The sequence below is a fragment of the Corythoichthys intestinalis genome, chromosome 1, assembly GCF_030265065.1.
Source record: "Corythoichthys intestinalis isolate RoL2023-P3 chromosome 1, ASM3026506v1, whole genome shotgun sequence".
In the NCBI taxonomy this organism is placed as follows: domain Eukaryota; kingdom Metazoa; phylum Chordata; class Actinopteri; order Syngnathiformes; family Syngnathidae; genus Corythoichthys; species Corythoichthys intestinalis.
In genome coordinates this window covers 995,038-1,022,470 of record NC_080395.1, presented here as the reverse complement: position 1 = coordinate 1,022,470, position 27,433 = coordinate 995,038, and the positions used below count along the sequence as shown (strand labels likewise).

Genomic DNA, 27,433 nt, shown 5'->3' with positions numbered 1-27,433 from the left:
CACAGGCGGCAATCTAGTCCACCAATTGGATGACGCGCTGGCACACTGGGTGCACCAATAAGAACCTCGCGTTGATGAGTCAATCACGGTGCCGCCGCCAGACCCCGGTGACGCTACAATATTCTGACAGAATAGCCAACGACGTCATGCATTAAGAGAGACAATAGCTAATTAATATGCTCACTCGCCACCCTGTGGTCTGGGGTGTGAATTGCAACCTGTCAAAATGACGGACGGACTTCAGTTTTTTCCGTCACCGTTTTAAAAAAACGGTCAACGACGGAAAATATTCAGTTAACGCGACCCCTGGTTGAATGTATATATCCGTCTGAGTTTTATTCATTTTTTTCTTAATGCATTGCCAAAATTTGTATGATCGGGAAAAATTTTCGGGAATGATTTGAATTGAATCAGGAGCAAAAAAAGCAATCGGATCGGGAAATATCGGGATCGGCAGATACTCAAACTAAAACGATCGGGATCGGATCGGGAGCAAAAAAACATGATCGGAACAACCCTAGTAAAAACATAGCATAACAACAACAATAAAAGCAGTTCGCCCGCAAACTCCGCACAATATTCTACGGCACAAAGTAAAACGCAAGCTGTGTGAGACAATTTCCGGGCAATCTCTCCCACCTCCAACCGGCAGAACAGCATGTCCGTGCCCCCAAAACAAAAACCGTCAGTGTTGTTCAATGAACAACCTGCAGACAGATCCTGTCAAGTCCCCGGCGGTTCCTTTGGAGCAGCAGCCATCTTCAGTGGACACCAGTGTGTCAAAAGTTGCATGAATATTTTTCTAGATCCGCCCCTGGATTAACCCTTTAACACCTAAGCCTATTTTGGCCGAATATGCATGCATTTGATGTTGCCTTTATATTTCAAAGAAAAAATTGTTTACAATGTTGGGTCCCTTTTTTCAAGACACCTTGAAGTTCATGTCCAAACTGTTGTTTTCTTCACTGACCGATTTTAATCCACATTTTGGACCCAAAAAGACAAAAAAATCCCAAAACCTTTTTTCAAAATTTGTAATGTTGACGTCCCACTGACAACCAAACATGCTCGACCAACCGTTTTGAAGCTTGATCATATTTATTCAACTTATTAGGATAAACATTCAATTGAAAAAAATAAGATTGAATAGTTTTATGTTTGACAATTCAACACAAACACCAAGTATGGTCATGGGCGTTTTTGGCCTTTACACATACTATGGTCAAAACAGATTATATACAGTGCAAAATAGTGAGAAAAAAATATATATATATCATCTAACACAAAAAGGGTTTGGAGGATATCTCTTTGTGAAGTTAGGTGTTGTACCCATCACCTTATCAAAAGTATATACCTACATGCAGTCAAGCTTCTCGAACACACATCTACATAAAAATGGAAACGATTGCAGTAAAGAAAAAATATATATAATATTGAAAAGTATTGACAAGTAGTTCAGTTCAATTCAAAATTTTCAGGCATGCGACCCAATAAATTTTAATTTTTTTTTTGCGCACTCAATAAAGCATGAACAGGTCACGGAGCTGCGTCACATGCAACGTCACACAGCCTACTCTTTCGCCGTTTGCGCGCTGCCGTCACTTCTATTCGCCGAGACGCCGACTCATGCAAAGAAAAAAACAAATACGGCTCATCTTCTTCCTTGAGTTAATGAAATAATGCATTAACTTGCGCTAAATGTAGTTTTATATTCATTCTGCACGTTTCAAAGTCGCTCGCTCAAACCAACCGGCCGTTGCTTGCGTCGCATGCCTCCCTTTCATGAGTTGGCGCCTCGTTCGGAAATTTATTAAAAATGATCACATTCGGTTCGTCCGTCTTGACATCAGAACGGCTCTTGGGATATGTAGTCTTTTGTGTTGCTTTCGGTTTTGATAAAGGACAAGAAATGATGGCAATATGGAGATAAATACATAGTCCACGCAGCGTTTGAATGCATATTTATGAGTGCAATAAAACTATAAATCTCAAATGACATTATCTCCCGTTTTTCTTGGTCGATTGACTTCAAATAAAAACTAGTGTGGACATCAACTTCCGCACTTTCAAACGAGACCAACCAGCGGCACGTGGGTGACGTAATTACAGCGTGACGAACAGTGGCGCCTCCAGACATTTTTCATAGGGGTGGCCAGATGGGGCCACTTAAAATCTTGGGGTGGCCAAAACTAAAAGCCATAATTTCAGGTTTTCATTATTGCAGTAAAAAGGTCAGGGGAAAACTATTACTATCAGAAAGACTTAAGGACAGAGCTACTGATATACTTTGGTGTATTGTGTAATATTTGATGTTACTAATGATTTAATGTACATAGTCCATTACTGTCCAGTCAACATTTTGAGGTCCACAACAATTCTGTTTTATTGCGTTATGTATATATTAGGCATAACGGGTACATTTAACTAGGGCTGTCAAACGATTACAATTTTTAATGGAGTTAATCACAGCTTAAAAATTAATTAATCGTAATTAATCGCAATTCAAACCATCTCTAAAATATGCCATATTTTTCTGTAAATTATTGTTGGAATGGAAAGATAAGACAAGACGGATATATACATTCAACATACTGTACATAAGTACTCTATTTGTTTAATATAACAATAAATCCACAAGATGGCATAAACATTATTAACATTCTTTCTGTGAAAGGGATCCACGGATAGAAAGACTTGTAATTCTTAAAGGATTCATGAGAGTTTGTATATTGTGACTAAATATTGCCATCTAGTGTATTCGTTGAGCTTTCAGTAAATGATGCTGTAGCGACTTAACTGTTCTGCCCAAATGCATGATGGGAAGTGGTGCAGCCATGACTGTGTGTGGTGGTTGCAAATGCTATATCTTCTCTGCGTTGGGTACACTACAGGGTGTTAAGAAAAAGATCAACTCCTGTCATTCTTCCCCACGTCCGTTCCCACAATATTAATAGTTGCTGTGGGAGAGATGACAAAGCTTTTGCCAATTAAAAGCACGGCCCCAATGAATGCTTGTATCTACTCCACTCTGCCTCTTACCTCTGTATATAAGTAAAACGGCGCCATTGTAGGCTGCTTGCGGCAATGCGTGAATGAGTCGTACTGCAAATGCGTTAGTGGCATAGTGATTAATCAAAAAAATTCATTACCGCCCGTTAACGCGATAAATTTGACAGCCCTACATTGAACAAAACAAAATAAATGTATTCATTTGGGTTGAAATGCATAACTGAAGCTACAACAATCTAACGATATACTGGCAAGCGGGGTGGCCTGGTGGCGCCACAGGTGACGAAGCTTCAAAGACGATATGCGTAAACGCGTCGCTGCCGACACGTTCGGTGTTAAAGGGTTAAACCCTCTGGCAGACCGCTTCCGGCCCGCGGGGCGTCCATTTTAAAGCTCGCTTACCTTTCCCCGTCATTTTTTTTCTGCACGCGACAGGAAACAATACCATGAAGGCAAGAGCGTTTAAAGCAGTAAAGTAATAAGACGAGAGCAGTCAAGTGTTGTTGATTCTACAAAAGATGCAGAAGGAGAGTACACACATCAAAACACACAACACACTCCGAGAGTGTAACACACACTGACATGCACGCGGGCGGCGAGTGTATAATCCGAAGCAAGTTTGTGTGTCTGGCAGCAGATTTTTCAGGGTGTGTGTGTGTGCCGGGATGTAATTCATTTTCCATCTCTGTTCATTAATCATTGTTAAAATTAGTGATCCATTTCTTCCACTCTGCCATCTGCACTCAGCCTCCTCACAAACATGAACGTCGGCCTCCTAATCACAAGTGACAAGGCCTCCAAATAGCTTTTTTTTTTTCCTTTCCTTCCACACCGTCACACTCCAGCCGACCGACCAAAAGGGGACGAGGCTTTTGCGAACGGCGAAGCTGAAAAGACGCGAGCCATTGATTTGATCATCGATTATTTTTGCAATCATAGGCTGGTAAATCAATTAAATTGTATACTGTTCGATAAGTCTGAGCACAACATTTGAGGCGTAAGTGTGCATTGGGACCAAAAAAGTTTTCAAAGCAAAATTATATGTTTGCAAATATCCAATTTTGAATCATTACAAAGCTTGGGTATGCATTTGCTTACATCAAGATTAGGGCTGTCAAAATTATCGCGTTAACGGGCGGTAATTATTTTTTTAGATTAATCACGTTAAAATATTTGACGCAATTAACGCACATGCCCCGCTCAAACAGATTAAAATGACAGCACAGTGCAACGCCAACTTGTCACTTGTGTTTTTTGGAGTTTTGTCGCCCTCTGCCGGCGCTTGGGTGCGACTGATTTTATGGGCTTAAGGACCCATGAGCATTGTGTAATTATTGACATCAACGATGGTGGGCTACTAGTTTATTTTTTGATTGAAAATTTTACAAATTTTATTAAAACGAAAACATTAAGAGGGGTTTTAATATAAAATTTGTACTAACATTTATCTTTTAAGAACTACAAGTCTTGCTATCCATGGATCGCTTTAACAGAATGTTAATAATGTTAATGCCATCTTGTTGATTTATTGTTATAATAAACAAATACAGTACTTATGTACCGTATGTTGAATGTATATATCCATCTTGTTTCTTATCTTTCCTTTCCAACAATAATTTACAGAAAAATATGGCATATTTTATAGATGGTTTGAATTGCGATTAATTACGCTGAATTAATTTTTAAGCTGTAATTAACTCGATTAAAAATTTTAATCGTTTGACAGCCCTAATCAAAATAGTTACTTTTACCCCATTAACAATTGATGATTATTTAACTGAAATTTTAAAATGAATAATATTGGTACTTTTTGGCCAAATTTCAAAAGTCCTATAAGCATGTGCGGTACATCATTGGAAAGCTTAAAATCTCAATTTTCCGGGGGAGGGAAAATTTTGATCAGGAGGGCATTTAAAAAAAAAATTAAACCCCTAAACCCTAACTGGAGGTGAGAGCATGACACAGCGTAATTAAAGACACCATGATTTTAACGAGATATTATCACGTACTTACCTTGTTTTGATCCAAAAACTCCTTGTAGCATGCAGTGTTGTTAATCTTACTTTAAAAAAGTAATTAATTATAGTTACAAATTAGTCCTCCCAAAAAGTAATTGCGTTAGTAACTCAGTTACCTGAATGTAAGAGTAATTACTGTAATTTTTGGACTATAAGCCTCTACTTTTTTCCCCTCATTTTGAAGCCTGAGGCCTATAGTCCAGTGCGGTTTATTTGTTGATTTATTGGATTAATAGGTAACACTTTATTTGACAGAGGCGTCATATGACTGTTATAATTATGATATGACACTATCATGGGCATTAATGAATGCATATGACGGATGTCATTTAGTTTCATCCGGCAAACCATCTCACTAACTCCATTTATGTCCAGCTCAGATATTTTACATCCATTTAAAAGTGAGATAATTTGCCAGATGACACAAAATGAATAGCTATTAATGAAGAAATCATTAGCACAGAACATGAATTTTGATTTTTATTTACATCTGTACCGCTGCAATGCATGCTAGGGGGCATGTTGGACGACAACATTGTTGACAGCAGGTGGCAGCAGAGGTTGACTGTCTCCCTCAAGTACGGTGGCCCTGAAGTGCAAAACACAACGGCAAATCAAAAAACACAACACCAAATTAAAAAACACAACTGCAAATCAAAAAACAAAAAAACAAATCAAAAAACACAACGCCAAATTAAAAAACACAACTGCAAATCAAAAAACAAAAAAACAAATTAAAAAACAAAACGCCAAATTAAAAAACACAACTGCAAATCACAAAACAAAAAAACAAATTAAAAAACAAAACGCCAAATTAAAAAACACAACTGCAAATCAAAAAACAAAAAAACAAATTAAAAAACAAAACGCCAAATTAAAAAACACAACTGCAAATCACAAAACAAAAAAACAAATTAAAAAACAAAACGCCAAATTAAAAAACACAACTGCAAATCACAAAACAAAAAAACAAATTAAAAAACAAAACGCCAAATTAAAAAACACAACTGCAAATCACAAAACAAAAAAACAAATTAAAAAACAAAACGCCAAATTAAAAAACACAACTGCAAATCACAAAACAAAAAAACAAATTAAAAAACAAAACGCCAAATTAAAAAACACAACTGCAAATCACAAAACAAAAAAACAAATTAAAAAACAAAACGCCAAATTAAAAAACACAACTGCAAATCACAAAACAAAATAACATTAAGAAAAACACAACGACATTTCAAGTACCGGAAAAGGTAGGGACCAGTCAAAATGTTAATTCATCGCTGATTAGACGAATCCACCGGAAACAGTACGCTCCAGACGGAAGACTCGACTGCAAGACGGCGCCGACCAGCAGGGATAGTTACTTCTCGCTTTTGGTTCAACATTTGGCCAAAAATACGTAAAACACAACTGAATTCTTGAAGTATAATGTATTGCCAGACCTGTGGAAAGCAGTTGGTGGAATCTTCACCTAATTTTTGCAGCGGCTGTGACAAGAGGCTTCGAGAAGTTTCTAATGTCAATGACGCAGAACGTCCTTCGAGTAAGTAAAACATTGCAGTATGACTTTCTTTACCTCTGTAAAACGATACATACGTTTACCGGAGAAAGCTAACATTATTCATTCGGATACCAGGCCTTAATAAGATTTCCTTGACATGTCCTAATTATATATTTTTATTTTGGGAATGAAAGCATTGCGTAATGCATGCCAATCAAATGATCTACTGCACTGTTGCCATTCTTATTTCAGAGAAAGTTGCAGCCGTTTCCCTGGAAGAAGTTCTGATGTTCACTACAGGGATAGCAGCATTTCCACCAGCCCTTCCACGCATCGAGTTCTTGACACTCACGTTCCACTCGCCAACACTTGTGCCAATACATTGTCAGCTTTATTTTAAGACATATATGGTGTCTTCAAGCAAAACATGGACTTTGGAATCCAGAATTCACCTGGATTTGGGTATTTTTAATGTACTGTATTTACAATGTTTTTTGTATTACGTTTTGAGAAACATCCTATGAAATTTTTAAAGTAACAATTAACTCAATGCCATTGACGACGCTAGACCACGTGGCTCTTTTCAAACTTCAGCTGTGAATTTAAATATCACCAGCAGACATACAATCCATTTAAAATAGGTGGGGTGACAGAATGAACATCCATTCCTTTGCTAACCCTCCCATTTCAATAGATTTGACATCTAGCGTCGTCAATGGCATTGAGTTAATTGCGATTGTCCCATTTTCCGTTCGAGGTCTGTTCGCATTCTCATTGGGATGGCACAAAGACCCGTGACGCAATTAATATAATCGGTTGTTGTCACCTACGTCATCACGACCACCTGAGCCGCCATCTTTCGTGTATCTCAGTGACCTGGATTACATCCGCCCCGGTCACGTTTGTTTTGTTGACAATTTTGCGGGTAAGCAGCCACGCGAATATCACATCGAAATGGGAAAAAGCCAGAAGAACGACAAGACTCCTTATGTGGAGAAGCTTGAAAAGGAAGCGGGAGATCGGTATTTGTCAGTTATGGTGCCTCTGCTGTGGTCTGGAGACCAAAGATGACATGGTTGCGTGTGATAATGAGATCTGCCCCATTATTATTTAACCTGTGGTCAACACCGCATGAAACAGATAAAGACGTGTTGGTTCTGCTCTCTGTGCTCCACTTAAGTTAGTGGTGGTTGGTAGTTTGTGATTTGTTTTAATTGACAATTTGGCAACATTAAAAGTACCTGGCCAAAATAGTTAACTGTTGTCCTTTGTATAAACATTATTATGCGTGTGTGTATATATATATATATATATGTATATATATATATATAATACAGTATTGACACATGCTGTACTTACAAAGAATAGGATTCAAGATGACAATGTTTTATTAAATACAATCAAGTCACAACAAAATACAAAATATCAATAACAGCTAAGTTTGAAAGGCTGAAACGGTTAGCATAGTAAATGGTATAACAGTACAAACTACACAACAGTTTGGCAAAGGTTTGTAAGGGCACCGTATACATAAACAATCTTATCTAACAATGTGCAATCTTCGCCGTCACATGGCAGAACCAAGTTAATAGGTATAGTTCCTGTTGGATCTTGGATACTTCTGGCAAAGATTACCAATTACCTGTTCAACATGGATCCTCAAATGTGCTATATTTCTAGTCTCCTCCACATCTCTACCAGCTAACTGACAGCGACCGTTTGTGAAAGCAGGGAGTTTGACCTCTGCACATAACATACCCACATGTTCTTGAATATCAAAGCCTCTGTCAGTCAAGACAATGTCCCCGGGCAAAAGGTTATTAAAAAAAAGCACTGTTCAAGGTGATATGTTTGTCACTTGTGCGACCACCCCAACCTTTTGACATCAAAAAAATTCCCCCCTTTGGTGTGATTCCAGTTAGGTATTTCATGGTGTAGTTATGCTTGTAATTAGAAAACATTTGCGCACACGCCTTAAGATTTGATGGTTTCGCTGTAAAAATTTCAAAAAACTCAATAATCACTGCAACTCTGCGTCTGAAGGACTCAACAAACTCGTGAGGCATTGTTTTATAGAGTGTTTCTCTGTTGGGCCAAACAATTGTTCGTCTCAAGTTAGCATGTAAAAAGGGCACCATGCCACTGAACACTCAATACACAGTCCTACGGGAAACATGGAATATGTGTGCAATGTGTAGTGTAGGCAGGTCCAAACGCAGGCGCATGAAGGTCAGAAGGAGCATCTAAAGGGCGCTGACGGCTCCTCCTGTAGCTCACCAACGTCTTCCTCCATCCTCAATTTCTCACGCCTACTTCGCCTAGAAGAGCGGTCCACGTTGGTGGGCTGAACACGTGTGTCCCAGGCGTAAGGATGGTGCCCAGTCAGGGTCTGCCTCATTTATTTCATATGCTGGTTTTCCTGAAATTATAAAAGTCATATCAGTCATACAACAGGTTAACATTAGTAACTTAAAATGGATTTTAAAGCTTTGTAGTGTGTCTAAACTGGTGGGACCTGACATCATATGGCACTGATTTGTATGCAACAGACTTTTTTTTTTTTTTTAAGTTTAACTGATCATTAGGCATAACAAACAAGCAGAAGATTCTTCTGGTGATTTAGTAGATCTGTAGTCTCCTCCACAGAGTGCTTGGTCAAGCATATCAGTAGCCTAAGCGGGAGGTAAATATTGCATTTTTTTTCTAACACATCTCCCATACTTATAATCATTCATTGTGTGCTGTTACATCTTCATTACTACCCTTACTTTGTTACCTTTGAACTGTTTTTTGTGTACTAGTACCATACGGTGAACGCCTGTTGCTTATGCACAGTTAGCCAGTAGGGCTACAGTTAGCCTCTCTTAGACACTAGCGTGGTTAGCCAAAGTAAACAACACAACCACACGCCATAAGCGTTTAAATGCAGTCAGTATCAGCATCCGAAGAACATTAACACTTCCAGTTACTTACCTTTATGGAAATGTAGGGAACAGACCGACATGTTTTCAGTTGATGAATAAAAAGTGATGGCCTTTCTTCTCACCGCTGCAACCATTCGAAGCCTCTTGGTCAACTCATCTGAGTTCCATATCTTCTCTTCCAGGCGGGAATGCTAAAAAAAAAAAACCTATCCCATCCTTTTTGCATTCGTTTCTATCATGGGACCTAGAATGGCAGTCTTTCACACAACACGAGTGTACCATTTTCAACGATTACCACGCAGAATGGATGCCTAGCAAAGGATCACGTCGCGGGCTTGTTGTTGTTCTGCAATACACGAAAACCCACAATGCATTGCGCCAGAAACGTCACGAGACAAGAACCGATAGGACTTCATACGTATGCCCCGAAAAAAAAAATTCTTTTATAGCGGCAGCCATGTTCGCATCTTCGGTAAGGCTCATTTTGAAATTCCACGCCAGAAGCGGAGAAACTTTCTTGTTCATCAGTTCTACGCTTTCCGGTGGATTCGTCCAATCAGCGATGAGTTAACATTTTGACTGGTCCCTACCTTTTCCGGTACTTGAAATGTCGTTGTGTTTTTCTTAATGTTATTTTGTTTTGTGATTTGCAGTTGTGTTTTTTAATTTGGCGTTTTGTTTTTTAATTTGTTTTTTTGTTTTGTGATTTGCAGTTGTGTTTTTTAATTTGGCGTTTTGTTTTTTAATTTGTTTTTTTTGTTTTGTGATTTGCAGTTGTGTTTTTTAATTTGGCGTTTTGTTTTTTAATTTGTTTTTTTGTTTTGTGATTTGCAGTTGTGTTTTTTAATTTGGCGTTTTGTTTTTTAATTTGTTTTTTTGTTTTGTGATTTGCAGTTGTGTTTTTTAATTTGGCGTTTTGTTTTTTAATTTGTTTTTTTGTTTTGTGATTTGCAGTTGTGTTTTTTAATTTGGCGTTTTGTTTTTTAATTTGTTTTTTTGTTTTGTGATTTGCAGTTGTGTTTTTTAATTTGGCGTTTTGTTTTTTAATTTGTTTTTTTGTTTTGTGATTTGCAGTTGTGTTTTTTAATTTGGCGTTTTGTTTTTTAATTTGTTTTTTTGTTTTGTGATTTGCAGTTGTGTTTTTTAATTTGGCGTTTTGTTTTTTAATTTGTTTTTTTGTTTTGTGATTTGCAGTTGTGTTTTTTAATTTGGCGTTTTGTTTTTTAATTTGTTTTTTTGTTTTCTGATTTGCAGTTGTGTTTTTTAATTTGGCGTTTTGTTTTTTAATTTGTTTTTTTGTTTTGTGATTTGCAGTTGTGTTTTTTAATTTGGCGTTTTGTTTTTTAATTTGTTTTTTTGTTTTCTGATTTGCAGTTGTGTTTTTTAATTTGGCGTTGTGTTTTTTGATTTGCCGTTGTGTTTTGCACTTCAGGGCCACCGTACTCAAGGGAGCAATGACGACCAAAGGAAGCTTCTTGAAGCAATAAAGCTTTGCAACAAATTGGTTCAAAGCTTAATGGTGGTTCATTTGGTCTTATGATGCCGGTGTCAAATAAAGTGTTATCGGTTAATATCTATTGGTGTAAATATCCCATAATACAGTGAGGACATCTGCGGCCTATAGTCCAGTGCGGCTTGTCTATGAACAAATGCTGTTTTTGTGTCAAATTTGGTGGGTGGCGGCCTATAGTCAGGTGCGCCTTATTGTCCAAAAATTATGGTAGTTACTTGGCAAAGTGATCATTTTCATGTTTTTTTTTTTCTCAAAACAAAACAAAAAAACAACTTAGGTCACACGATGTGAAGTGTGAAAGGTTTTTGGGACAATTGGCCCTAGCCCAATTCTTTACCCTAATTTACCGTTTACCCTAAATCAACTATTAAAAGTTGTTAAAATTGCTCCCATTATTGCATTAGTTTCCTTCTGTCTACATTTGACATGTGGAAGTTTTAAAAATTTCATCATTGAAAGATATATTCAAGTCAAGATTTTGCCGATTTAGGAGTATTTTAGATAAAAAGTTACTTAGTTCCTAAGAAGTCTACTGCTTTAAGATGGCGGCTGTTTACTAATGCATCTAGTTCCTATTCTGTATATGTTGCTAACGCCCCCGTGTCTGTCATTTCACATCTAGTTCTATATATGTGACATCTACCATGTCACTACTACTACTGAAAAAAATAACGCCGTTACCGGTTTCAAGGTTTATCGTGGTATGAAAACGTCACGGTTACAAAACCACTAAAAATTTCCGTTATACCGTAGTACGGTATTCGCTATTTTACATGTCTGAAAAATGCAGCCATAACTGTCTTGGAGCGACAGCGCTCACCCCTCCCTCTCCGGTTGTTGTGTGTGTCAGTGACTCTACTTTGCTAGACAGCCGGCGAACCAAAAAGAACTTTTCTTGAATTTAATGAGGTCTCAAATCATGGTAACTGAAATATATAAAAGAATACATTTAAAACGTTGTGCAATAGTATTTTACACGTGTGAGTAGCTTCCTTAGCACAAACACAACAGAATGTGAGGAAGTTATATCCATGAACACCATAAAAAAGGTCGCCAAAAACAAAACACACATTTTTCTTTCAAATTCAAAATACAAACTAACTAAAAACTTACAAAGATGAATGTTAGCCTAGTCTTAGCTGGGAGAGCAACTTTGTCAAGGTTATAAATCTCGCGGCCACTGAGAACCAAGCTTGAATGAAGGAAAAAAGAATAGCGTCAAAGATCGCTAATTGCGACAGACGATCTTGCCCTAAGCACAAATGCACGTTCGCTGGTCAAGGAGAGGTCTCACTCCCAGTGTTTTTTAGATGAAAACTTTACACAACAATATTTACATTTTAACTTATCCATTTTTAACTTATTAACTTATGAATTCTTTGTCTTTTTAACACAAAGGCATGAGATGTAGACTAGAGTCATACAGTAAATAGAAGTCGTACAGTAAATATTTGTCAATTTTATTTAGAAGTGTTTTTACTTTTTTATAGCAATTAATTTTGTTCTTGCTTTAATTTTGAGCAACCTGAGCTGTGGCTGTGGGTAGTCTATAAATTCTATTTATTTTGATTTTATTTAAAATATTTTTGTTTATTTATTTTAACATTATATTCATGTTCCAATTTGCAAACATTTTCTGAAAAATAACAAAATCCCGGATTTTTTTTATTTTATTTTTTTATAAACCCATACCTCTCAACACATTTTGGAGCTGTAATTGGGGGTGGCGTGGCTCAGTGGTAGAGTAATTGTCCCCCAACCCAGAGGTTGTGGGTTCGATTCTCCGCCCTGATGAACACGTCTAAGTGTCCTTGAGCAAGACACTGAACCCCACATTGCTCCTGGTGCTGCGTCACCAGTAGGTGGATGGTGAGATAGTGTAAAGCGCTTTGAGTGCCTAGAAAGGTGGAAAAGCGCTATATAAGTGTAACACCATTTAATTGTGATACCGTGAAACCACGATTACCGTACCATCAAAATCTCATACCGGCACATGCCTAGTTGTGATGCAGAAATCGCAGACATCAAGGAGTGGTCAAGATTTTCTTTTTCATATATCGACCTTTTTAAACAGTTTTTTTCCCCAATTTTTCTTTGTTTGTATCAATTTTTTTTTATCATCTAACGTATCGGAGAAAGTGTGACTGTAACAAAAAAATACAATTAAGCGATAGTTATGAGGTACATATCCGTGACCTATTTACAGACACCATTTTTTTCATTGTGACGTCTTTTGTTTAAGTTTAACATATGCGAATGAAGAATTTTTTTAAGTCGTTTATTTTCAAACAAAATATTAGACATCAACTAATGATTCTAAGCTAAAAATGACAGACATTTTGAATACTAAATATAATTAATTACCTTCGTTTTATGGCTGGGTTGAAACAGAAGCAATTGTGCGACGTCTGTAAACGGGGATTTCCAGGGTAAAACGGACAAATTAAAAAAAGTTGGGGGGCTTGGTGCGCCATGAATATGCTACGGCAGCATATAGAGCATAGTTCCTTTGGCTTAAAACACAGCAGTTTCTTTAAAAAAATTTGTTTTTTAATTAATTCTTTTTTTTTTTCAGTGGATAAAAAGTATTTTTTTCCCGCCTTTTTATTTAACATAAAAAATAAGTACAATAATATTTGTTGTGTTTTCCTTTTCTGTTCAAAAAAGGATATAGTAACTTTATATTTTTTATAAATAATAGTAGAGTATTTTATTTCATATTCTATATATATCATGTATTACATATTCTATTTAAGCCCTTTTCTTACCTTAAAAAATACATTAAATCAGATTCAAAGAATTAAAAATACTTTATAAAAATGAAAATATTTACTGGTTTTTCCCTTTTTGTTTTTTAATTTAAAAAATGTACTTTAAATAAATTGTCTGCTGTATTAAAAAAAATATCAATAATAGGACGGTTGCTGTTATTCACATTTTTTCATCTTAAAATCAAAAATACATTTTAAAAAAATTCTGTTTTTGATATAAAATGTTTTGAATGAATTAAAAAAATAATTGTAGATTATTTAATTGAGTTATTATGTAATATTTTAGTTCCCTCAAGTAGACCAAAAGAATTAAACTTGTAAATTAAGAAGAGAATACTTACCATTTTATTTTAGTTTTTAATATTTTCACCCAAAACAAATACTATTAGGTGTCTGAAAAAAGCATCCCTATTGAACTCATTGACTTCCAATGATGCCATCCCTCCCGGTTTAAATGGATCAGGCAGCCGTGGCCGTCGATGAATGAAAAGCCGCCATCCGAATCTGCCATTTTTCCCCCGTTTTTGCGCGTTTATTTTTTTTTCCATTTAAATGCGCGTTGCGGTGTTGTTGTTGCACTTGACGCAAAGATCAGCTGTCAATCAAGCGCCGTCTCTTAAAAGTCGTCCCGCTAACGACTTCCTCGTGGGGAGGGAGGGAGGGGGCGCGCAGATGTGGGGGGGTTTGCGCGAGGGCCACCCGCATACACAAAGCCACGGTGTTGCCTTAAGTCACAATCTAAATTGGCTCCCAGGGGCCTCCGACTACCTTGTTCACCAAAGGCATTGTGTACTGAGCGCATATGTTACAGTAACCTGAGACCAGCACGCGCACATTGCTATCGGGAGTTAGCTCTGTTTTGCAAGTTGTTCTCCTTCAGGACTGTCAAAATAGTTTGCGTACGCTTATTAAAGCTACACTTTCTCAGGGAACACTTTCGATTCGTTGACGTCCAATTCATTTTGACTGGGAGGGCTTGGCAGCTATTATTCTCCAAGTCAATAGGGATCAGATGTCTATACCCCGTTTCCAGTTTTGGAATATTATAATCAGTGTTTTCATTAGCAGATCTCCATATTAAGGGTATAGTTTTTCTTGAAATAATGTTCAGTCACTTTCAGAGGATCGGAATCGGGTTAAAAAGACTTTCCTACTTCTTCTTTTCTACTTCATGCATGCTGCCTCTACAAATGCCCTGATGAGTACACAGAGCTGTGTGAGACTGCCCCAAAAGCCCTTTTACTTCCTTTCAATCAAGAGCGCAGGTCCTCATGGGAAATACGTTCTGTCGTTAGGCAAAATTTTGTCCACTGGCGTCGCCAAAATCACCGAAAACTGATAGTTATTAAGTGTTGCTTTAACACACAGGCTGCAGTTACGTCTCCGGCCAGAGGTGGTAGTTGTGAGTGAAAAAAAAAAAGGGACAAACTCCATATACTAGGGTTGTTCCGATCATGTTTTTTTTGCTCCCGATCCGATCGTTTTAGTTTGAGTATCTGCCGATCCGATTGCTTCTTTTTTTTTTTGCTCCCGATTCAATTCCAATCATTCCCGATAATTTTTCCCGATCATATACATTCTGGCAATGCATTAAGAAAAAAATGAATAAAACTCGGACGAATATATACAGGACATTCAACATACAGTACATAAGTACTGTATTTGTTTATTATGACAATAAATCCTCAAGATGGCATTTACATTATTAACATTCTTTCTGTGAGAGGGATCCATGGATAGAAAGACTTGTGACTTTGTATATTGTGACTAAATATTGCCACCTTGTGTATTTGTTGAGCTTTCAGTAAATGATACTGCAGCCATTTAACTTCTGCCCAAATGCATGATGGGAATTGGAACCATGACTGTGCGTAGTGCTTCCAATTGATATATCTTCTCTGCGTTGGGAAATAACATAGGGTGTTAAGAAAAAGATCAATTACTACCTTTCTTCCCCACATTGCTTCCCACGATATTTCTAATCGTAGGGAGAGGGATTGTAAGGCTTTAGCCAATTAAAAAAAGGCTCCAAAGGCTGCCAAACTTCACTCTACTCATTTTACGCTGCTTTTTAGCTCTCTATATTGGTAAAAGGGTGCCATTACAGATTGAACGCGACAATGCGTGAGTGGGTCGTGCAGCGCATGCATTAATTGCGTTAAATATTATAACGTCATACAGTTTTTAAATTATTAATTACCGCCATTATCGGGATAAATTTGATAACCCTTCCTCTAAAGACTCTGGATGAGTGTAACATATTATGTCTGTAACGTTAAATACAATTAGAAAACGATTTAATTAAAAAATATATATATATTAAAAAAAGGCATGTCCGATATTTTTTGCCGATTCCGATACTTTGAAAATGACGTGATCGGACCATCCCGATCGACCGGGACATCTCTACCATATACAGTGGTACCTGCGGAGCCCCTAAAGGGACATGGACAAAAGATAGTATGTGGTGTGCAATAGAAACTATCTGGTAAACGTTAACATTATATAGCATTTATGTTAGCAGACTTTTGCTATGCAAGTTAGCCATTTGCTCTTTTGTAAGCTCTTTTGAGGCTAAGCTCAGGCATGCGTTGAACACCAGCAGTTTCGGCGTTGCTAAATATGTGAAGGAATCCGACCTTCTAGCCAGACCACTGGAATTGCGCCAGCCGAACCGCCGGACCCGCGCTGTTGCAGCTCCAATGAGCCAGGCCGGCGAGATTCTAACAATCCGGCCAGAAGGCCAAACTCGCACGTTCACCTTAGTCTTAATCAGTGTTGTTAATAACGGCGTTAGAATATAACAGCGTTATTTTTTTCAGTAGTGGGTAATCTAATTAATTACTTTTTTCATCTTGGCGATGCCGTTACCGTCACTGAGGCGGGAAAGGCATGCGTTACTCTGCGTTACTATGTTGGTTGACGCGAGAAAAGTCTGAGAGAGACGGACTCACGGAGACAAGAGAGCAGAGCAGGAGTGGGGAGGCCGTTGCAAACGTGATGCTAGGTGGCTCCAATAATACCTGACTGTAGCCGATAGCCGACAAACTACGCCCACATAATGCTACGGTAGAAATCATATATTGTAGAACTAGATGCAAAAGACAGACACAGTGGCATTAGCAACATATTTAAAGAACTAAATGCGTCAGCAAACAGCCGCCATCTTAAAGCAGTAGACCTCTTAGGAAAGCCCTGTTGTAGAGAACCTTCCTAGCGAACATAAGTAACCTTTTATCTAAAATGCTCCTAAATCCGCAAACTCTTGACTTTAATCTATCTCAAAATGATGAAACTATTTTAAAACTTATACACGTCGAAAGCAGACAGAAGGGAACTAATGCAATAACGGAAGCAATTCTAGTAACTTTAACGGTTGATTCAGAACATGAAATGACTTCCACACATAGCAAAGGTTACTATCTCGTTATCGCAATATCCGCAATACCCCAGTGTCTGGTTAAGTTTAGGGTAAAGAATTGGGCTAGGGCCAATTGTCCCAAAAACCCTTTAAACTTCGCATCGTGTGACCAGTTTTTTTTTTTTTTTTTGAAAAAAAAAAAAATTATCACCAGTTACTTTGCCAAGTAACTAATTACTTTTACATTCAGGTAACTGAGTTACTAACCAGTTACTTTGCCAAGTAACTAATTACTTTTACATTCAGGTAACTGACTTACTAACACAGTTACTTTTTGCGAGAAGTAATTTGTAACTGTAATTAATAACTTTTTTAAAGTTATATTAACAACACTGATCCTAACCCTTGGTAATGACTCCATTTTGAAAGGTTTAAATAAGGCTAACCGAAAACAAGTTGACGTTTTATTCAGGTCGACAGCGATCAAAACGTCAAGGAGAAACAGAAACACTCGGGGGGGGAGGCAAGGTCACCCTATCACGCGTCAACAAAAGGTTCCTGAGAAAAAAATGACAAAACACTTAGTTAAAGATTCAGTCTTTTGAAGGCTCTCGCGGGGTGGGCCATGGGCAGGAAGAAGGGTGTGTTTGGGATTATTGTCTCTTTGTGGATTGGACAGGAGGATTCAGGAGTTACTGTTGTCAGGGCAACGAGAGTTGTGGATTTTTCCACCTCAGTGTCAAAGGGGCACTTGGAGTCTTTTCAGTCGTGTTATCCATTTGATATCGGGCGTGTTCCCGTGTTCCTTGTGTTGGGACAGGGCATCCCGCTATTTGTTCTGGACTGTCCGGGAGAACTGATTGCAAGAGTTGGTGGTGCAGACTTGGGCTGTCAGCGTAAATCTTGATCATGAGGCACACATTGGACTACCGTGATAAGAAGGCGTCATGTATCTTTTAAGCCTTATATTCTGCTTGTTTTGCTTAAACTATGGTATAAGCGCTATGTATTTTATATTGGCTTGGTTAGAGTCATACAAACAGTCGAACAGTAAATACGAGAAACAATACTATTCCCTGATTGATTATATTAAGTGTGTTAGAATAATGCAAACAGTTAGTACCTTTTCTCATAGGGACCGTCTATCTCCTTCATATGATAACACAGGTTTGGTTTAACTTCAGTCTTGGACTATCAGCGGTTGAGCTTAGCCTCAAACGATATATAAATATAAGTAAATGAGGATCTAAGTACAACAAAAGAACAATTGTCTAACTTTCATAGCAAAAAAAATATATATATATACAGTGCCTTGCAAAAGTATTTGGCCCCCTTGAATCTTGCAACCTTTCGCCACATTTCAGGCTTCAAACATAAAGATATGAAATTTAATTTTTTTTGTCAAGAATCAACAACAAGTGGGACACAATCGTGAAGTGGAACAACATTTATTGGATAATTGAAACTTTTTTAACAAATAAAAAACTGAAAAGTGGGGCGTGCAATATTATTCGGCCCCTTTACTTTCAGTGCAGCAAACTAACTCCAGAAGTTCAGTGAGGATCTCTGAATGATCCAATGTTGTCCTAAATGACCGATGATGATAAATAGAATCCACCTGTGTGTAATCAAGTCTCCGTATAAATGCACCTGCTCTGTGATAGTCTCAGGGTTCTGTTTAAAGTGCAGAGAGCATTTTGAAAACCAAGGAACACACCAGGCAGGTCCGAGATACTGTTGTGGAGAAGTTTAAAGCCGGATTTGGATACAAAAAGATTTCCCAAGCTTTAAACATCTCAAGGAGCACTGTGCAAGCTATCATATTGAAATGGAAGGAGCATCAGACCACTGCAAATCTACCAAGACCCGGCCGTCCTTCCAAACTTTCTTCTCAAACAAGGAGAAAACTGATCAGAGATGCAGCCAAGAGGCCCATGATCACTCTGGATGAACTGCAGAGATCTACAGCTGAGGTGAGAGAGTCTGTCTATAGGACAACAATCAGTCGTACACTGCACAAATCTGGCCTTTATGGAAGAGTGGCAAGAAAAAAGCCATTTCTCAAAGATCTCCATAAAAAGTCTCGTTTAAAGTTTGCCACAAGCCACCTTGGAGACACACCAAACATGTGGAAGAAGGTGCTCTGGTCAGATGAAACCAAAATTGAACTTTTCGGCCACAATGCAAAACGATATGTTTGGCGTAAAAGCAACACAGCTCATCACCCTGAACACACCATCCCCACTGTCAAACATGGTGGTGGCAGCATCATGGTTTTGGCCTGCTTTTCTTCAGCAGGGACAGGGAAGATGGTTAAAATTGACGGGAAGATGGATACAGCCAAATACAGCAACATTCTGGAAGAAAAGCTGTTGGTATCTGCACAAGACCTGAGACTGGGACGGAGATTTATCTTCCAACAGGACAATGATCAAAACATAAAGCCAAATCTACAATGGAATGGTTCAAAAATAAACATATCCAGGTGTTAGAATGGCCAAGTCAAAGTCCAGACCTGAATCCAATGGAGAATCTGTGGAAAGAGCTGAAAACTGCTGTTCACAAACACTCTCCATCCAACCTCACTGAGCTGGAGCTGTTTTGCAAGGAAGAATGGGCAAGAATGTCAGTCTCTCGATGTGCAAAACTGATAGAAACATACCCCAAGCGACTTGCAGCTGTAATTGGAGCAAAAGGTGGCGCTACAAAGTATTAACGCAAGGGGGCCGAATAATATTGCACGCCCCACTTTTCAGTTTTTTATTTGTTAAAAAAGTTTCAATTATCCAATAAATTTTGTTCCACTTCACGATTGTGTCCCACTCGTTGTTGATTCTTGACAAAAAATTAAATTTTTATATCTTAATGTTTGAAGCCTGAAATGTGGCGAAAGGTTGCAAGGTTCAAGGGGGCCGAATACTTTTGCAAGGCACTGTATATAGATTTCTGTCGACGTCCCTTAAGGGGCTCTGTAGGTCCCTTTACTTAAGAACGTCTCTACATAGGAGAGTTTCAGGTTAAGACATGCCTCAATGGGCAAAATATTATCTCTTGTTTTGAAAGAAATTTCAGGATAGGAAAGGCAAAAATACTCTATGGCTGGTACTCGCAGATTCCAGTTTACCGAACGTAACATACTTATAGCTGTTCTGCCATTGGCCAAAGTCAAGACAATCCCAACCGACATGGACGTCACATTGGATGACCAACTGTAGCTTCCTGATTGATTTTTTTGTGAATTGGCTGCTACTGGAGCTAAACAAGCATGGCAGCCATGTGTTTGCCCAATAATGAAACTAGCAACCAGTTTCTCTGAAGATAGCAAAGCGTCTATGGGTGTCCTGAAAGATGCTATATAAATCCAATGTATTGTCATTATCATTTTTACTTTGTAATTAAGTTCTGTCAAAAGCATTTTAAAAAATCTGTCTTGTTCTTTGTTTTCAAACGATTTAAATGTCAATTTTTCCTGTACTTGCAGCTTGGTGTTGCCCATCCGTCTTCATTTGGAAGGAGCCAACGAGTCAGCAATCGGCGTCCGTCAACAGGTATGATCGAATATCACACAAGCAATATCTTACTTTCTTTCCACATTTTACATGTCTATTGTCCTCATCGCCATAAGTAGACCTGCTCCTGCAATGTACATTTTGGCCAGCAGATGGCGCCCAATTTGAGGGATTCCATATGCCATAATAATACCACCAATCGCTAGTTAGGCAATTGGATCCAACTGCCAACAGTACGTGAGAAATGTATTTATGACAATTGAAAATAGCAACAAGTATAATCAACAAAACAAAAAACATTTTTTTCCAGTATCAATATTGATTCATTCATTATTAATGATATAACGCTAAGTTAACATACGGCAGTCTTAAAAGTCAAAACCACCTACATGTGGTAGTCGATAATTAGATATATTTACATCTGAACAAAATGCTTCTTCTGGTTACACTGGTTAGTTTTAGGCTGCAGCACTACTTGACAAATTCAACATTTGTTATAATTGTTGTATAATTTGTCATGAAATAATACAAAAATGTGTTATTGTGGCATATCGAACCATATTGTGATATGAAAAAAAGATCAACATATTGCACAGCTATGGCTATGGCTGATGTCACTTTCATCCATTTTGTGTTTGACCTTTTTAAAACTGGAGTGAACGAGATGTCGGACATCTGTGGGGCTGTTTACATGGTGACTCTCTGAGAAGACGCAAAATTTCATGTTTGCATTTATATGGGCCCGTCTCCATTCGAACAATGTTGCAATTCCGCATGAAAACGATGTAGTATTCATGCCAGAACCTAGGGGGCAGTGCAGATTCACAAGGCGACAGCCAAGTTCCTCACCCCGGAAAAAAATATGCCCGCCCACTCGAAGCGATGGCTTTTTACTTTTGTTCAAAAAGGCACATAAATGGAAACATTCAACATATTTAATTTTAAAATATTATTAAAACAGTAAATTAAAGCCGACATTCCGCCATATTTTCTAAAGATGTCCCGATCACGTCATTTTCAAAGTATCGGAATCGGCAAAAAAAATATTGGACATGCCTTTTTTTAATATATATATATATATATATTTTAATTCAATCGTTTTCTAATTGTATTTAACGTTACAGACAGAATGTCTTTAGTTTTGGCTTAAAGTAGAACTATCAAATTTATCGCGTAAACGGCAGTAATTAACTTTTTTTTAATTAATCACGTTCAAATATTTAATGCAATTAACGCATGCGCTGCACGACCCACTCACGCATCGTCGCGTTCAATCTATAATGGCGCCGTTTTACCTGTATATAGAGCTAACAGGCAGCGTAAAATGAGTAGAGAGAACTTTGGCAGTCTTTGGAGCCTCTTTTTAATTGGCTAAAGCCTTAAAATCCCTCTCACAACAATTACAAATATTGTGGGAAGAAATGTGGGGAAGAACGGTAGTGGTTGATCTTTTCCTTAACACCCTATGTTACTTCCCAACGCAGAGAAGATATATCAATTGGTGCCACTATGCACAGTCGTGGTTGCACTTCCCATCATGCATTTGGGCAGAACAGTTAAATGGCTACAGTATCATTTACTGAAAGCTCAACAAATACACTAGATGGCAGTATTTAGTCACAATATACAAAGTCACATTTATCCTTTAAGAATTACAAGTCTTTCTATCCGTGGATCCCTCTCACAGAAAGAATGTTAATAATGTAAATGCCTTCTTGAGGATTTATTGTCATAATAAACAAATACAGTACTTATGTACTGTATGTTGAATGTATATATTCGTCCGAGTTGTATTCAATTTTTTTCTTAATGCATTGCCAAAATATATATGATCGGGAAAAATTATCGGGAATGGTTGGAATTGAATCGGGAGCAGAGAAAAAGCAATCGGATCGGGAAATATCGGGATCGGCAGATACTCAAACTTAAACGATCGGGATCGGATCGGGAACAAAAAAACACGATCGGAACGACCCTAATATTTTCAGTTTTTAATGATTAGTAGCACCGCTGCGCACGCCCAATGTGACGTGTACGAGTGCTGACGTTATGGGCGCGGTGTTGCGCCGCGGGAGCCTTTGATATGCATGCGAAGATAGCCCCCCTCAATCCCCCGCAATCGAATTCTTCCACTTTGGAGGCAGGATTCAGAATTTTTCGTCTTCGCCTTCCCCCTGCATTTCTTCCTGCGACCAGTCAAAATGATTGTATTTACTATGTGAGAGCAAAAACACAGCTGGGTTTCCTCGTCATGTTGTTGTCTTTGATGTCACTTCCTGTGTGGGGAAGACAAACAGCCAGTGAATCAAATAAAAATACTCTGTCCAAATATGAGGCCTAACAGTTGTACATGAGTGTGTCACGCAGTGCATTGCGGGATTGTTGTTTTTGTCGTGTCATTGTGTTTGAAGGAACAAAATGTTCCGCAACGTTGTTGTGCAAGCGGGCTTATGAAAATGATGAAATTAGTGTGTTTATAAAATTTTGCAGGAAGCACATATTTACAGTTAGATCAGTGGAGTACCTTAGCTTGTATTTTCACAGAGGCTTCATTAATAACTATGGAATTAAGTGATTTAAATGGAAATTCAGAAGGTTAGTCATTGTTTTCAAAATATGCTTTGTTACATATAATACTCATAATGATTTCATTTAAAAACAGATGCATTTTAATGACCTTGATGATGTTTTTCGTTTTCAAATATTTTTTGCTGTTCTTCTTAATTATTCATGCAGAGCCTGTGGCGTTTTACAGTACACAAACTGATTCATTGAGCTTCGCGAATGTCCGAGATGGAATTTAGTGTGAGTCACGTTGTCATAAATATGAATACGATATGCAGGATTGTCGCGAGAGAGTACAAAAGAAGGGGCGTGCTTCGCGAGAGGGTTCAAGGCAGTTTGTGAAAATTGATCTGCGTTCAATTCCAAATCAATGCAAACCTTTCTCTCTGGGAAACTCAAGAGGAAAACCTTCTTCACTGTCAAGCATGCTTAAAACATCAAGACATTTCAAGTGAAGAAGTGATCATGATGAGTGCTGATGATGGCAAATAATGAAAAGAAATGCAACATTTTTAATCTTGAAATAGATGAAGGTCATTTTGACAGAAAATCATGGAAATATATCAAAATTTAAGTTGATTTATATAGTGTTAAACAAATTTAAGATCTCAAAGGGCTTCACATTCACATACTGTACACATGGTCATAGACTTCATAATGTATTGACATGACACATTCCCCGTTCACTGCGTCACACCTTCCCGAAGGGGGCTGTCCAACACTGCGCTTCTTTTATTAGCAGTCGGTCACATGCAGCGATCTAAGGCCGGGTTTAGGTTGAAAAAGTACGAAAGCTGTATCACATGCAAACAGTAAGGATTGTCTCAGGAGTGATTTGTTCAAGGATTCAAGTTAGTTATATTTTTCGTACCTCCTATGAGTCGGCCCCGTGTCCCGTCAATACATTATGAAGTCTATGAAATGGTGAACATTAAGATATTAAATAAATAAAGAAATAAATTAAATTGAAAGAGCAACCGATGTAATAGTCCTAGAATAATAAATCTCAAAAATAAAAATCAGTGATGACATTCCCTAATCTAAACCCGATAGAGCTCAAATGGGCAAAACCTAGAGTGAAAGTGGCTAGAATTTTCCAGCTGGAACTCCATGACATAAAGGTCGCTATGGAGCCAGATGTCTGATTTTCATTCAAAACTGTGTTTTAAAGTAAAAAAAAATTGTCTTTTTTTTTTGTTTTGTTTTGTTTTGTCTCTTTTTTGTTCTCTTTTGTGTTTTGTCATTGCAAGCAAAATAAATGAAGATATTACTAAGAAAGCATTTGTAATTGCAATTATTTTCTGGGAGAAATTGAGCGTTATCTGACAGAATTGCAATTAAGATGTCAGCCAAGGGGTCGGGAACCAGTCAACCTCACTTCCTATATTCCTTTATTCGCAGAATACTAACGTAAGTCATTATTTCATGTGCTTGGAACCTTGGCACCTTGATTTTACATAGTTGGTGAATTAAAGACCTGCATGTGTATTCTGTTTGTGAGCCTGACTTGTTCTCTTCAGTATCGCAACGCTAAATTTCTTTGTTAAATCTTATAAGCGCCACAATATGTTTTGATCAAATACTTGTGCTTTATCATTAAAATAATAGATTTATAATAATAAAATAATAATAATAATAATAATTAAATAAGGGCCATATTCACCTCTGGGCAAAACTGCGAAACCACATAGAAGAATAAATAAGCTGATTATTGTAATATTTGGGGGGATATACCTTAATAAATATATTAAAAAAAAAAAAAAAGTTATTGAAATAAAATTATAATTTTGAGAATAGTGTCGTGTATTTTCATAATTGAGTTCAATACGTGATGTTAAAAACATTTGATTTATACACTAGTACATAAAAGGGATATGTCAACTGTAATATAAAAGTAAACTTAGGTGATAAAGTGATATATAAAAGAAATATGTGCAATCCATTTTTTTAAATGAAATGACAGTGTAGCGTTCACAAAGTCTGTTCATGCAAAAAACTCAATGCTCCCTGCTTGCTTTCTAAATATGGTCACGGGACACCATCTTAGTCATTGGGGGCGAGCAAAGTATCATATTCTTTTTCGTCCTCTAAAGCATCTCCGGCCTCAGTTAGCGGTTCGCGACTCGGCGGGTATAAATAAGATGTGATTGGCATCCCGGCGGAAGTATCTTCACATCTTCTGACAACCTTCATTTTTGCGGGACAAGTGTCACACTTGGCGGGAGTTAACGATGGTAATTATTAGCATTTTTTTTTTTTTTACATGGCGGGATAATTATTTAAGAGCTTTTGTGCACGTCGTCCTAATCAGCGCCCACAGATTACGGCGAATCAGCATGGCAACAGATGACACTCGCGTGCTTCCCGGTTTAGACTTTAGAGGGTGGCAGTGAAAGATTGCTCGTCTATCGCTCTCAATGGCAGCCAATTGCAATGGAGGATTTATAGGACTTGACAAAAAATCAATCAGGAAACTGCAGCTTATCCAGAATACTCTTTAAATGAGTTTATCACTAGTAGACGTCCAATTCATTTGAACTGGGAGGGTGGCAGCATCAGCCCTCCCACTTCAAATGGTTTGGAGGTCAATTGCCATGAATGGAAGCCAACGAGTTAAGAGACTTTTAAAGTAAACTGGGAGGGAAGACCTGAGTGACCCGCCACGTCATACTTTAGCGCTAGAGTGTAGACGGAGGAAGCACGGGTTAGAGAGGGGCAGGGGGGGGTGTGCCACTTTTGCTGTATATGAATTGACTTCCTGTTTAGAGAAGCTAACTAGAAAGCGAAGGAGGGAACTTGTTATCCGGGGTCCGCTGGCCTACATTCCTGACTAATTGTATAATTGCTAAAGCTCTCCAAATGAGCAAAGCCCACCCGCCAATCCGTGGCCCCCCCAGTCTCCTCCAAAGCCCCCGACACCCCGCATCCAAAATGCTCGCTCGCTTCAAAGCGAAAGCGCTAAAGAGCATTTTGGGACCAATAATTATTTCAATAAACGGATATTATTCACCGAATCTCACTGGTCTGAAGTCGACGTGAGTCTGATTAGCAAAATGTTTCATTATTTTTTCCAAGTGATGTGTAGGGCTACCAGAAATGATGATGTTGATAGTCGATTAATCACCGATGAATTTTGCGACTGGTCGACTCATCAAAAGAGTCGTCATAAAGCAAGGGCGTAGGTTTGGTCTCAATAATGGTAGGGACGATCTGTATTAACTTTCAAACTGCAAATTTTACTGTATAATGTCTTAATCTGATCATCTTTCTTACATCTAGTCGAATATTTTTTTCATTTTGTTTTGCGTTTTAAACGCTAGTTAACAGATAAATGCATCAGATTATTCCACTTACTTTTCGTATATATTACCATTTGTTCTTATTAGGCCCATACATCTAAAAGTCGGTCATTTTTCACCTAAATCAAGAAAAAAAATGGTGGTCAAGTCATCAGCCAATCAAACCTGCCTTTGAGGAAAAATAGCGGCTTCCTACCCAAGTTTTGCAGTTGAGCAAGTTCACACAGTTTAATGTTATGCTAACGCTAATGCAGGTCGGACTTTCAGTAGCAAAATTAGTGGTGCATTTCCCACCTACACAACATTGGCATCTTTTTAAATTACTTACAGTGGCTGCTGCTGGTCGAAAAAAAACTTCTAATATCCTTCCTCTTCGAAGGAGGCAGCTTGTTGTCGACATGTATTTCTGTCGGGGCTGTGTGAGTGTAAACGTATGTGTGTGTCGGGGGTGGGTCATGTCATCAGCCGATCAAATGTGTGTTTGGGGGGGGCACATTCAGCAAGTGAAAAAGAGGTAAATATAAGTCTGAACTAGGGCTGTCAAACGTTTAAATTTTTTAATCGAGTTAAATACAGCTGAAAAATTAATTAATCGTAATTAATCGCAATTCAAACCATCGATAAAATATGCCATATTAATAAGACAAGACGGATATATACATTCAACATACGGTACATACGTACTGTATTTCTTCATTTTAACAATAAATCAACAAGATGGCATTAAAATTATTAACATTCTCTTACAGCGATCCATGGATAGAAAGACTTATAGTTCTTAAAAGATAAATCTAAGCACAAGTTATAGAAATTTTATATTAAAACCCCTCTTAATGTTTTCGTTTTATTAAAATTTGTAAAATTTTCAATCAAAAAATAAACTAGTAGCTCGCCATTGTTGATGTCAATAATTACACCATGCTCACTCATTGTGCTGAAACCCAGAAAATCATTTGGACCCAA

General features: G+C 37.8%; 1 protein-coding gene across 2 annotated transcripts in view; it reads left to right on the top strand.

Annotated features, from left to right (window-relative positions):
- The window catches only part of znf536 (zinc finger protein 536), a 542,639-nt gene that overhangs the window by 52,622 nt on the left and 462,584 nt on the right, over positions 1-27,433 (top strand). For both annotated transcript variants that reach the window (XM_057853244.1, XM_057853236.1), the window contains exon 2: positions 20,579-20,645. The gene's annotated coding sequence lies outside the window, so the exon portion shown is untranslated. The remainder of the gene's footprint in view (positions 1-20,578; positions 20,646-27,433) is intronic.